The sequence below is a fragment of the Pleurodeles waltl genome, chromosome 8, assembly GCF_031143425.1.
Source record: "Pleurodeles waltl isolate 20211129_DDA chromosome 8, aPleWal1.hap1.20221129, whole genome shotgun sequence".
NCBI classification, from domain to species: domain Eukaryota; kingdom Metazoa; phylum Chordata; class Amphibia; order Caudata; family Salamandridae; genus Pleurodeles; species Pleurodeles waltl.
In genome coordinates, this window is record NC_090447.1 from 643,613,393 (window position 1) to 643,626,994 (window position 13,602).

Genomic DNA, 13,602 nt, shown 5'->3' on the forward strand with positions numbered 1-13,602 from the left:
TGCTCCACATGTCAAATTATCCTGCACATCACTGTTCTATTTATGGGGAGTACCTATGCTACCAGCCCAGTCCATCCCTGCCAAGTTTCACAGGTCCATGCCAGATGTGCAGCCTCGGTCAACATATTGCCTCTCAATACAGAGACATGCGCTGTCATTAAACCCTTCATAAAACAAGTATATAAGTTTCATACCACAAAGTACAAAACCTGGACTTCAGTAGCATATGATGAATGGACCTGGGAAACATCGCAGATGTGCCAGTGCCAATGTAGGGCCCCTTGCACTAGCACACAATTGTGCTTGTATGGGGCTCAGGTAGCCCAAAGTGTACTGTAATGTAAAAGTAGTCATTGTGTCTATGCAGAGGGTCAACGTGTCACCCAAGAGGGCCACCAGGTGCTAAGGAGGTATATGCCCTCGAAGTAGTATCATTCAAATAGCCTTGTGTACAGGTATTAGTATAAATCTATATTTGAAGAAGCTGAAATGATGTGCTGGGGGGGTTTGTCCCAGGAGTAGACTGCCATGTATAAAAACACCCTACCTACTTGCAATATCATATGGAAATTGGGGGTGTAGTTGAGTTTAAGTGATGCACAGAGGAGGGTCATGATTGCTTGGTAGAAGCATAGATGGGGTCTGAGCTAGGTGGGTCCCTCGTAGTGTAGTGCCTTGTAGGTGTGTGGCTGAGCATCGTGAACTGCCAGTGTGTCTAAATGGTTAGGCAATGTAAATTTCTGAGGTTACGTGTCACATGTGTTCCACAGGGTAGGCTGAGTAGTAGTCTGGCAGTGGTGTGTTGGATATTTTCCCTCATATGTAGAATGTGTGCAGAGATGTATAGTAGAGGTCAGTGATATATTTCAGAAGGGCTGGATAATGGTGGTACAGATGTCAGGATAAAGCCATATGTAGAAATGTCTGACAATGCAAATAAAGTGAAAGCAGGTGGAGGGGTTTGTGCCAGTTTGAAGTTTCATGGTGAGGTAGGTATCTAGGCAGATGGACAGGTGTCTGTGGGGGTTGGATGGTGAGGGTTTTGGGTCTAGTCATTTGGCAGCCACAGTGAGTACATGTTGCACATTTTCAACACCGTGGGCCTGATTATGACCCTGGTGGTCACCAGACCGCCAGGGTCATGGTGGGGGTCGGAGCTGCCACGGTCCCACCACCGACACCGCCAGGCTGCCTCCAGCCTGCAGCCTGGAAGTCCTGGCAGTTGTAATCCACCAGGGCAGTGCTGCAAGCAGCCTTTTCAAATCCTCTGTTCTGTTCTCCAATTCACAGACTTTATCTGTGAAGTCCTTGATCCTCCCTTCAAGTCTGTCATCATAGGCTGAAGTAGTCCAATTGTACTCTTGGTTTGGCTGACATGTGCAGGAAGTTTCCTTTGATCGTCATGGAGCAAACTAAGTTCCACTGCCAATGCATCAACTCTGGCTTCCAGGTTCTGTCTAGTATCAGCAATCACAGATAGGATTTTGTTTAGCTTTGCATCCACTTCCCCATCACTGCTCCAGTCTTGTGACATGTCAATGCGTTCTGATCCATGGCCTCCAGCGTCTAGGCACCCCACAGGGCAGAAGTTAAACCTCACCGCCCTATGCAGGTTATGTATTTCTCCTTCTGTCTAGTCTCTTTCTTCCAGGTACAGGGATTACAAGTGAATGATGGGGGGTACGTCCTTTCTGTTGTTATCAAACATGGGCTCTGACTCACAGGGACACACCTTACTCCCGGCCTCTCCAAAGAGGTGGCTCATCAGGGTGACACTTGCAGTCCATATGGTGGAGGGGTCTCTCAACCGTGCACCCAGGGATGATTCTCCAAGCCAGGATGATGTCCCCCACCTCCCGAGGCTGCAGCGGCTGCACCTTTCAACATATGGTCTGTGCACCATACCCATCCCCCTAAAGCAGGAACAGGGGCCTCACCATATTCAGCATAGGTAGGGAGGGAGAGGAGAAGTCACTAGCTGGGGGGAAACCCTATGATGTCTTGTCCCCTTGTGCACTATTCAGCGCCATGGGCTCAATTAACCAAAGTCCTCTCGAGGCAGAGTTGCTCCAAGCAAATCCTCAGGCCTATTCCACTAAAACTTCTGCTCCTGTAGAGAGTGAGTCCATCCCTCTTCTCCCACTCACTGGGTATCCACAGTCAGGAAAGGTCTCCCTCCAGAGGGGGTCCACCAGCATTTCCGGCTGCTGGCTCACAATAGATGTGCAGTGCTCCTAGGGGACGCCGCTGCTCATCCCCAGTAGTTCCACAGGCCTCATGGTTCAAATCTTGTATGGGGCACATAGCCTCTGTTGCACCGGCCCAGGGCCTCCAAAAAACCCTTCTCTCTCCTCTCACCACAGTCACTACTCCACCATACAGTTGGTGAGAGGCTCTGTGTAGGCTTTCAGCCAAATGGGGCTGAATCATGGGTCTCTCAGTGGAGCTGCAGTAAGTCACGTCCACCATCTTGCCACAGTTGACCAGGCCCCCTTCACCATACCTTCCCATACCAAATGACCTAAATTAACTGAACCATGCACTAGCCTAAAGTCTATCTTAGATAGCCACCACCCATTCCTTAATCCAAAAACAACTTGTTTTACTCATATTTTAGTGTGGTGGGGGTGCAAATAAAGTAGGGGAAGTGCAGGGACACTTGAATTATTATTATGTAGCACAAAAAACATATGGCCATATTATTACAATTAATTATGTTGGGTAAAGTAAAAGGAGAATTAAAATGCATTTTGCTGCATAAATTAGTTCACCTCACTTTTCAGAGATAGTATACATTTGTAGTTTGGTAATTTTGCAAACTAACTCTAATGCTGTCTGGTAAACATGTCACCTCATTAATTCATTTGCTTAAAAAATTATCTATTATTTAAGCTAAAAACATTTATGTTCATTTATGCAGGTTGGCAAATTAAAACATACCCGGAGAAGTAGAATCACAAAATTCAAATTCTAGTGGCCCTAGGTGGACAAACTCCCAACACATGTCCGTAGGGTGCATTTATTTCTGCCTTTGAGCTTGCTGCTCCTCGAAAAAAAGAGAAACCTATTAAGAAAATTACAGAGGTCTTTCACAGACAGGAGTACTTGGAGGAAGAGAAGGAGAAGGCAGGGGTGGCAGCTGCTCCTACTGCCTCCAGAGCAGCAAAGTAATCACAAAAGCCAATCCAGGCAGCTGACCTACATTCCCCCTGCAACAGTGTAATACAGCTTCACCAACATATACAGAGAGTTTCCCCTTCTATAAGTCATATATGGCCTGGAGACCCTGTAAAGGAGCTAGGATGAAATGAAACAAATTGGACACTTAGGGCCTCATTTACAAATCTCTAGATGCACACTGCTCCACCAGAGCATAATTTTTTGATGCTCTACTGCTGCAGTGGGCAGGCCCATATTTACAAGGACACGCAAAACCACCTTGCGTGGCTTTTCATGGCCTTGTAAATATGGACCTGTTTCACTCACAACACTGTGTAAAAGGGGCATTCCATGTGTGTTGCTGTGGGTTTCCCCATGGAACACCCATGGAATCCAATGGAATCTGACGCATTCCCAGATTTAGCAGTCTGGAAATGCATCAGATTCCCATGCCAGCTAAGGTGTGGTGCTAAAGTGGTGCAACGGGGAGAAATAACATTATTTCTCTCAGTTTTTTCCTGTATCTAAGTGTGCTGCATTCTACGGCACACATAGAAAGAGGAAAACACCATTAATGATTGCTTATGTACCGTTCCTGCACATAAGCAATCATCCCAGCAACACAGGCATCCTTGCACCATGGTGCAAGGGTGCCTGTGTTGGAGCTAGGCAGCAGTTTGTGCACCAGGGCAGGGGACAAGGACAGGAATGGGTTGTATCCTACAGATACAGCACATTCCTGCCCTTTGGTTTTTAAGCAGGGCAGCGCAGCGAAAAGGCTTGTACTCTGCCCTGCATCAAAACCTAGTAAATTAAGCCCTTAGTGTTATGTTTTTATCTGTGAATGGGTGAGTATGTAGCTTGAGTTATATTTTTGAGGCTTAAAGTGGAGGTGAGTCTATTATGGGGAGCATGGTTGGGATGAGAAGGTGAAGTAGTATATTAATTGTGTGTGTTTTTTACCGATGGTGATAGGTCTATAGCAAGTGTTGTGAGTGATTGGTTTTCTTAAAATAAATGATGTATTCTACATATTGGTATCTTCCACTAATAGATTAGTAGTTTATTAACAGTTGTTAATGAATAGCATTCATTGTAAAATGGAATATCCACCTTGTACAGACAGAGGCCAATCTTGGCCATCACAAAGCGCAAAGACGTTCCTCTGTTACCTCCATTGTAAGGAAGAAGGGATGCATAGATGGTGAGTGACGCTAATCCCTAACTTCCTCCCTAGTATAGGTTATAAATGTGAATATTTGTCAGTTCTAAGTATACACCCGGGGGGAAGAGAGCAGGGGTAGACAAAAACACAAGATCCGGACTGCATTGAAGAGGATCTGGAATCTGAGAAGGTGTGGCATTTGGTCAAAAAGACTTACTGCAAACATATGTCATCAGATTAAACATTAAGTGACCCCCTACCGCAACTCGCCATATTAGGAAAACAATTCTTTGATGTCTTACCTGCTTCTCTAAAGATACAGACAGTAAGAAGCTCAAGAATGATCAGGATACAACCTTTACCACATAAAAAGCAGAACAAAGCACTTTAGCACAAAAGGTCAGTGAGATAACCAGGTACAGGTAAACCACTCAAAACCTTAGGATGCAGGGGGGCAGGAGAAACAATAAAAAGAAACATGAAGGATGCTGTAAGCTTGGTGCATACTTATAACTTGAAGTTGTCCAGTACTGACTCTGCATATATACCCTTAGATCCTTTCATGCATTAACTCCTCCTTGACCTCTGTGTCGCCTATGTCCCACCCCTGTTCAATGCTCCAGCATCCACCTTTTCCATAGACCTATTGATTTTCTTATTTCTGGCCTGCCACTTATCATAAGTGATTTTCTTTCTTTGCCTTTTCAAAATGTGGGTGTGCCTGATACTGTGGAACATGAATCCTAACATGAATCCCTTTAAGAAGCCTCTTGCAGCCAACCCTGATGCCATCCTCCACTATCCTGAACATCTCACCTCTTTATGAATTGTCTCTTGAGTCCACTCGTATTAAAAATAGCGGTATACTGTCCTTCCCTTTGAAGTCACCACTAAGTAGTAGTAGCAACTTAAGAGATGACAGATTCTAACATTTCTCTTTGAAACCAAACATTTCCCTCCTTCACACATAAGCAGAGAGGGCAGACACCTCTGCTTATAGCTGTGAGTAGCAGTTACCGCAGGGCTTTTGCCCATGGCACTAAATAAGTGCCCTAGCTGTCCTTAAGAGGGAAGATACCATTGGAAACAAGGAGGCATATTTATCAGAACTGACACAATGCTGCATTGAGTCAGCGCTGAGTCAGAAACAATTGTGTTGTGTTGCACCATTTTCTTGCCCCATGGATGCACCATATTTATGGTACTGAGCACTGTGGGGCAAGGACCAAAGATGCATTGGAATTCTGAAGCACACAAGGCAAGCACTCCATATGTTAGGCAAAGCTGATTTTTGGTTCGTAAAACACCTTTATCTGCCACAAGTCAGTATTGCGTGGTATGTGTCACAGGAACACTTGAAAAAGTGACACATCCTACCCAGCAATACGTCAGAATATTGACAACCATAGAGAGTCTCAGGCAGTCAGGAGTGAAACAACCTCTGACCAAGAAGACTTTAGCAAGGAGGAGAAATTAATAAGTGAGGTGATAAAAATTAACATCTCCTTTATGTCACCTCAAAATTGTCATTAGGGAGGAAGGAGAACATTTGACAATCCATATTGGAAAACATAAACTGTGTCCAGGAAGAGTTGAAAGGGCAGGGCAATGGTGAAGTGGAGGACCAGGAACAACTGCAGGGTGACCCAAAACAAAGGACTATATATTACCAAACTTACATGTAGGCAGATGCAGCAACACACTTTGCTGTGCTGTGCTGTCCTGTGCTGCCTTGAAGTAAAAGGCAGGGATGCTCCACATGTCAAATTATCCTGCGCATCACTGTTCTATTTATGGGGAGTACCTATGCTACCAGCCCAGTCCATCCCTGCCAAGTTTCACAGGTCCATGCCATGAGGTAGGTATCTAGGAAGATGGACAGGTGTCTGTGGTGGTTGGATGGTGGGGGTTTTGGGTCTAGTCATGTGGCAGCCACAGTGAGTACATGTTGCACATTTTCAACACCGTGGGCCTGATTATGACCCTGGTGGTCACCAGACCGCCAGGGTCATGGTGGGGGTCGCAGCTGCCACGGTCCCACCACCGACACCGCCAGGCTGCCTCCAGCCTGCAGCCTGGCAGTCCTGGCAGATGTAATCCACCAGGGCAGTGCTGCAAGCAGTGCTGCCCTGGGGATTACGAGCATCCATCCAGCAGCGTGTCCATGGCGGTTTACACTGCCATGGAAAGGCTGGTGGAATGGGGGTATAGGATGGCACCTGGGGACCCCTGCACTGCCCATGCATTTGGCATGAGCAGTGCAGGGGCCCCCAGGCACAGCCCCGCCACGCATTCCACTGCCCGAATTACGGGCAGTGGAATGAGCAACGGGTGCTGCTGTATCCTCTGCACTGCCACATTGCCACACCCTTTGCCACCCAGCGGCCCAGCAGGGAACTCAAATTAGGGCCAGCAGGGTTCAGGCTGCACAGGCATGCTGATGGCGGGATGAGTTTAGCGTGCTGCCTCCACCACCCGCCAAATATATAATGGGGGCCTGTATCTTGTCATGTTGGGTTTGTCAACTCATCTGACACACAGTTGGCCATGTTGATCAATGGCATATATTAACTACTATTGGTGGTGTTTGTGTCACATGATTGTCAGTGTCTGATTTGGGTGTCATCAGTGTAGGAGAGGAAATACAGTTTCTGAGTCTGAATAATGATCGTCAGAAGAGTCATCTACATGTCCTAGAGAGTGGGGCAGTGTGAAGTGATGTGATGGACTCTGGTAATGAATCCCTTGGGTTATTATGGAATGAATTGAGCATGAGTTGTTGCATACTATCAAATATGGAGGAGGCTATCCACTTCAGAGATAGTCCTTAGTCCTTGGTTTTGTGGAGTCCGGAGTTGACTGTGTGTGTTGTAAAAATACAGGATTTTCCAGTCAAATCTGGATTAAGGCCTTGTACAGGGCCTTCCCTTTAAATGCAGTGCAGCAAGGTGGCTTGATGTACAGTTTTGTGTGGATGTATCAGAAAGGTGAACCCTAGGGTCCAATACTGCACAAATAGTATGCAAAACAGTACAGCAAGGCAGATTGATGTATAGTGCTGTGTGAATGGCAGAGTGCAGGATAGTGTGAATTGAAATAGCAATAGACATGTATTGGTCAGTGCTGCCCTACAAACAGATAGCTAGAGCAAATGCGGGCACCCTTGCTACACAGTGGAATGGTCTCTGTAGTGTTGACAAGAAGCCAATTTTGACATACTGCAGGTCAACAGTACAAAAATGTAAACTGTGCCCCATACTTGCACTCACTCATTCAGGCAGGGTAGGCCATCAAGCTGGTGAACTGCTTTGGTTTGTGTATAAGTTACATAAATAGTCTACTTACTGAATACTGAAGTTCTGTGAAGAAAGTACGTCTTGCCATGTTAAAAGCAACTATACTACAACATGGTGATATACACTTGTAGAAACATATGTTCCACATATCACAGTGTAATTGAAAGTGAAGAAAAATAATGTCTGGCTGTTACAGAAATAACTTATGTAATAATCATTAATGAGCTCCTCTAAACATATTACATATTTTTCAAGAGGGACTCATTCTACCTCCTGGAGATCAGACTGTCCATGATGACCAACCTGTTGAGGACACCACCATGACCCCTGTGGATGACACCGTTCAACAACTCCTGGACTCATTTGACTATTGTCCTCTGGAAATGACAAGGTTAATTGACATTGTTGGGTCTCCAGATGAACCAACACACAGAGAACATGGGCCATCAACCAGTGACATTACTAGGGAGGACCTCCAAGTTGCTTTTCAACAGTGAGTGGCAGGAGTCCAGCAGCAGATAACTGATGTGGTTCGGGCATGAATGGAGACCGAGCAGGCACTCTTGAGAGGGTCCGTAGGTGTCTTAGCCCTAACAAGGGTTTGTCAAAGACCATCACAGACACATACACTTGGCTCCATGGGATTGATGAGTCCCTAGCTGACATCACTGATGTCATGGTGCAGAAGGAATAAGAACACCAGCCTTCTACATCTGACACCAGTGAAGTTTCCAGGAAGCTGAGGGGCATTGATACCTTGATACCGTTCCTACAGGCCAATTTAGACTCCTTCGTGCCAACAATGAGTGACTTCAACAGCAACATTGTTGCTTTGTTGGCAAACCAGCAAACCCTTGCAGGGATTACAGTACCTCCTTACTGGCATTCACAAATGTCATTGGAAACATGGGAGTCTTCCATGCCTCTGATGTGTGTGAGGTGTGAGCATCCCATTCAAACACCACATCATCCAGGGGAGGCCAAACATGCATAAGAGGAGGAAGCTGTTGATTTGCCCTGTTTACGGAGGCGATTGTCCCAATAAACATTCATGACTGCCCCCTGTCCTGTATCGGATATCAAGCTACCCTGTTGTGATCCAAGACAGTACTCTTTGTTTGTGCAGCAGTGTTTTTCTCTACTTGGGCCCCTAAATACAAAGCAAAACCCCCTAATGGCAATGTTCTCCTCCTCATTGAAGTTGTGACACAAATGTGGTTCTTGGATTCCATTGGGTAAAATTAATTGTAACTAGACCCAATAACTTTAACTATGTGTGTATGCTGCTCTATGAGGCCAAGTTTACTCACATGATGTAATATGAGATTAGGAATCTCTGCTAGGTAATAAATATGTTTTTCATCAGAACCATATTACGTTTTGTATGGCTGTGCCCTAAAAGTCTGCAAACATATTGGAAGTGTAAACATTAATGTGACTTTTGTGAATGTAAAGAAGATTGAGCCAAAAATATTTAGACATGGTTCCTTGATATGTGCACATACCCCTATTGCACCCATTGAAATCTCCTGATTAGTAATGGGTACTTTAGAAAAATGTGTCAAAATGTATGAGCAGAATGTAGTTTCATGATAGACACACAGTGAGAACCTACTGAAAAATTACACACAATATTTTCACATATACATGTGATGGGTAAGGCATGTAAAGTTAAAACAGTGTAACTAATGTGAACAATAATGTAGCAATGCCAAATGTTCTACATTATTTACTAACTAGTAAACATCACTAGTCTACAAAATTGTACTAAACAATACCAAAGTCTTGATTGGTGTACCCATTCTAGCCAGATTGCTAAGCCCATCATCAATATCTCTCTGCACTGCACTTGTGCCACAGAAGTATGTGCAAGGGTAAGGTAATACCGCAAATGAGAGTGCCCTAGACATGCAATTGCAACATGCCTCTCCTGTGTGTACTCATAAGTGTCGAGTAATTTAACCCTGGCTCAAATATACGTCTTCTGTTACTCTACCACAGATAGGCCTCACATGTCTTGAGTGTGAGTGCATCCACATATCTAATCATTTGACCATACAATATTTCCGTTGGTGGGGCACCACTGAGTCTGCCTAAATGATACGCCTCCCCAGAGAAAGAATACATTTGAGATATATGCTAATCAATAAATTTGGGTTGTCTTTTGATATGTGAGGTGAATGATGTGGAATACAAAGCACAAATGGAAATTAAATTGAGATGGACGTTGTTCAGATATGTGTAACTTCATGACCAAATAAATTCCACACTACAGTGCAGACATTCTTGCACAACTGTGCAAGGGGGTATGCTGTTAATGCTATGCAGCAGTTAACGTCACTATACAGGCAGTGAGCAGCATTCTGTGTTGAAAGGTATAAATAAACACTTGTATTCCAATCACTTTCTCACAGGGTGCTTCAGTAGGTGAATACTTGTGTTGTGCTTTGCATCAGATCCATTCCTGAGGCACACTTGTTGTGTCTCAAGTATGGAAATGGTTCCCTACAGAAATCATATCCGAGGACAAACTGCAGTTATCCAGAGGCCTCTTTGAAAGCAACCTATACCTACTACTACATCAGGCCAATTGGTACTTCATGTACTTGAATCCACTAAAACAATAGTACCAACTTCATGACAATGAATAAGATAGCAATGAGAAAAAATAATCTTAACCATTTTGTAGCTAGGCATTTTCCTCCCCAGTGCTAAGCCTATTCTTGGGCTATTTGAGTAGCGGGGTTAGGCACCCATAACGCTTTGTCCACATAAGCTATCCATGCCAAATTTGCTTCCTTTTTTTCCAAAACCCTGTAGATTCTAAAGGTACCAGTGGATTGAGGATTCGCCTGGAGGGGACCAAAACGTATCCAAAATACAGCTAAATTTGGGGTTTTGGGGGAAATTGTGAGAAAAGTGCTTCAGAAGAAAGCGTCTGTTTTTTCCATACAAATGGCATCAACAAAGGGTTTGCAGTGCTAAAATACCCATCATCGCAGCTTTCAGGAACAGGCATATTTGAATCAGAAAACACAATTTTTCAACACAGTTTTTGCTTTTAACTGGGACATAGCCCACTTTTCCTACTTTTTGTGCTTTCAAATTTCTTCTGGTTAGTGAGGAAATGGGTGTGAAACCAAAGGTGGATCCAGGAAAAAATTTGAAAAGTAGACGAAATTCTGAATTCAGCAAAGGGTCATTTGTATAGATCCTTCATGGCTTTCTCAAGAAAAGTAACAGTTGAATTAAAAAAAATATTGAGATTGAGTTGAAAAAACAGTCATTTGTGTCTATGTATCTAACCATGGCAGATTTTGAAATACAATATACTGTTATGTCCGCTGGACCCTTTGGTTGTGGGCACATATAGGGCTTGTAGTTTCACCAAGAAACCTATGTTCCCAGAGCCAATATCTGAGATGCACCTTGCAATTGTTTTTCATTGTATACTGTGTCTACAGTAATTCATTTGGTAAAATATAAAGAGTGAAAAATAGGCATTGAGAAAACCTAATTATTTAAAAAAATGGGAACTAGATATGGAGAAGCAGTGGTTATTTGCACATCACTGAATTTGGGATTATCCTTGCTAGCATATGAATTAGAGGGCATTTCTCAAAATGACTTCTTTCTTACACACTGTCTTTCATTAGAAAGTGCAAATACAGAGAAAGGCAACTGGTAATAACACTTGTTCTACAATTCTGTGTTCCCCAAAGTTTCCTATAGAAAGGGCATCTCGCTTGTGTGGGTAGGCCTAGTGTCTGCAACAGGAAATGGCCCAAAATGCAACATGGATATATCAAAGTTTTCCATGCAAAACTGGCACATTTGTTTTGCAAAGGGTGTCGCTTTGGTTTTTGGACCATACCTCAGCTGGCACCTAGGGAAACCTAACAATCGTATACATTTTTGAAAACTAGACACCAAGGGAAATCCAGGGTGGGGTGACTTCATTAGCTCTCACTTGGTTGTTTTACCAAGAATACTTTGCAAACCACAAAGATGGACTAAAAAAAAATATTCTCCTCACATTCCTGTGATGGAAAGTTAAGGAATCTGCACAGTCACAAACTTTCATCCACCTACCATTCTCCTAAGTCTTCGGATGAAAATGGTATCTCATTTGTGTGGGTAGGCCTTGTGCCTGCAACAGGAAACAGCACAAAATGCAACAAGGATACATCAAATTTTCCCACGCAAAACTGACCCATTTTTTGCAAAGTGGGTAGCTGTGGTTTTTGGGCTCTAAATCACCTGGCACATAGGGAAACCTAGCAAACGTGTACATTTTTTAAAACTAGCCACCCAGGGGAATCCTGTATGGGGTGACTTGTGAGGCTCTCACCAGGTTCTATTACCCAGAATCCTTTTCAAACCTCAAAATGTGTCTAAATAACACATGTTTCTCACATTTATGTGATGGAAAGCTCTGGAATCTGAGGGGAGCCACAAATGTACTGCCACCCAGCATTCCCCTTAGTCTCTCAATAAAAAATATATCTCACTTGTGTAGGTGGACTAAATGCCTGGCACAGGGAAGGGCCAAAACATGGAGAAATTGATGGGGAACCAAAGCTGGTCCAAAGGTCAGTTTTTTTCCCATACATTTTTAGACTGACTCTGCTTTGGGCACCTTCACAAGTGGGGCAGAGTTTTTATAAGTACAGGTGGGGGAATGCTGGGTGTTAGGAATGTTGTTGATTCCTGTGGGTTACAGAAGTTTTCATCATAGAAATGTAGGTAAAATGAAAGTTGGAGGTTTGCAGGGCATTGTGGGTAAGAAATAGGGGTGTGATATATGTGAAGCACACCCACTGGATTCCCCAGTTGTTTAGTTTTCAGACCTGCCTGCGTCTGGTAGGTTTTTCCAAGTGGCAGCGTACCCAAGTCCAAAAAGTGCAGCCGCTCACCATTACAAGTGGAACAATATTGAAAGTTAGCTAAGCTCTCTTGGCCCATATATAAAATCAAAACCCATAAGAGTCAAATGTCTTCTTGCTTGCCATTTGGATGAGGTGCTTTAGTATGGAGGGGGGGCAGAAATTAATGTCAAAATTAATAATCCCCATCTGCCCTCAGAAGCGCAGAAAGACTGTACCCATTTATTTTTGGGGTCATTGCCATACCCATTCTGGGCAGCCCCTGTTGCGATCACTAATTCCTGCGCTAAGGCATGTACCTTATGTTCTGAAACCCATTGAATAATAAATCATGTAGCCCCTCCTCAATCTCACACCTTAGATTTAGTATTGGCACTATCTCTGGTGTCACTGTTGCCTATACCAAACCTTTAAAGTATCTTCTTGTTTGCAATGTTCCACATGCTTGTAATTATCCTTGGGGTTGACTAAACTGCCTCATGTTTTTGTCCCACATGTTTTTACAAGTCTCACTTCAATGAGGACCTTTTTTATGTTGTAATTATTCACATGCTTGATAATTATCCATGTGCCTGCAGACAGGGACTTTCCAGTCAGGCAATTTTCAGAGTGATTCCTAATTATCCATGTGCCTGCAGACAGGGACCTTCTAGTCAGGTGCTTTTTACAGAGTGATTCATGTGTCACCAATACGGGGACTTTCTAGTCATGGACTTGCCAGAGTGAAACATGTGCTCTTCTAGAAAATACTATCTGCCTATAAATACTCAGTCACACCCCAGTCGGGCGCTTTGCTTTATGTCCAGAAAAATAACTCTTATCCTCTCTTCCGCTCTCCTGGATCATAGCACCCTCTTTTCCCTGAACAAGCCTCCTATCCTGAGTAAGGTAAGACATTAATTTGTCCAGTGTTGCCTTACTCCAGATTTATGCATTGGGTCCAATATATCAGTTTATAAATATGGAGTAGTATAGTGCACTGCTAGCACCTCTGCTAAATAAAAAAAATTACTCAACTTTTGTGCAAACGGCTTGTAAATCAGGCCCATTGTTTGTTATGTTTAGGACATTTGTGGTATGGCCAAATTTGTTTGTG